Source organism: Echinops telfairi, unplaced genomic scaffold (genome assembly GCF_000313985.2).
Source record: "Echinops telfairi isolate 266 unplaced genomic scaffold, ASM31398v2 ScPeMD7_7410;HRSCAF=8448, whole genome shotgun sequence".
Taxonomy (NCBI): Eukaryota; Metazoa; Chordata; class Mammalia; order Afrosoricida; family Tenrecidae; genus Echinops; species Echinops telfairi.
In genome coordinates, this window is record NW_022111310.1 from 23,436,726 (window position 1) to 23,437,322 (window position 597).

Sequence of the window (597 nt, forward strand, 5' to 3'; positions counted from 1 at the left end):
TAGGTGGGAACCAATCGGATGGCACCTGACAACAAGGACTTGGGCATCAATCCCTCGGTGTCCATTTCATTTTTTTTTTTAGTGATTTAAGCAGGAACTTTATTTATTCACATTTAAATTTTATGCATTTTGATTATGATGATGATGATTTTCCCTTCTATTGGTGTCCATTTCATTTTGACAGCGTCTGGGTTTCCTAGACTCATACGCGGTACATTCCATGTTCTTAATGGATGGTTGCAGCTGTTTGCTCTCATTTGTGAGACATGTCAGGTCAGCAGACGAAGGCCCTGAAAGCTTTACGACACCCACATTGCTAAGGTTTACTCTACTTTGAAGAGGAGGCCTGGTGGAAGGCTAGGTTATATGTTGGGCTATTAATCGCAAGGCTGGCAGTTTGAATCCACCCACCACTTCATGGGAGAAAACTGAAGCAGTCTGCTCCCATTAAGATTTTTAACTTTGGAAGTCCTTGGGGGTAGTCCTACTCTGCCCTAGGGGGCACTATGAGTCAGAAGCTATAGACTTGCAGAGAATTTTCCTTTTCAATTTTGAGGAGACAGAAATTCTCCACTCATATGTTAATGGCTTCTAACC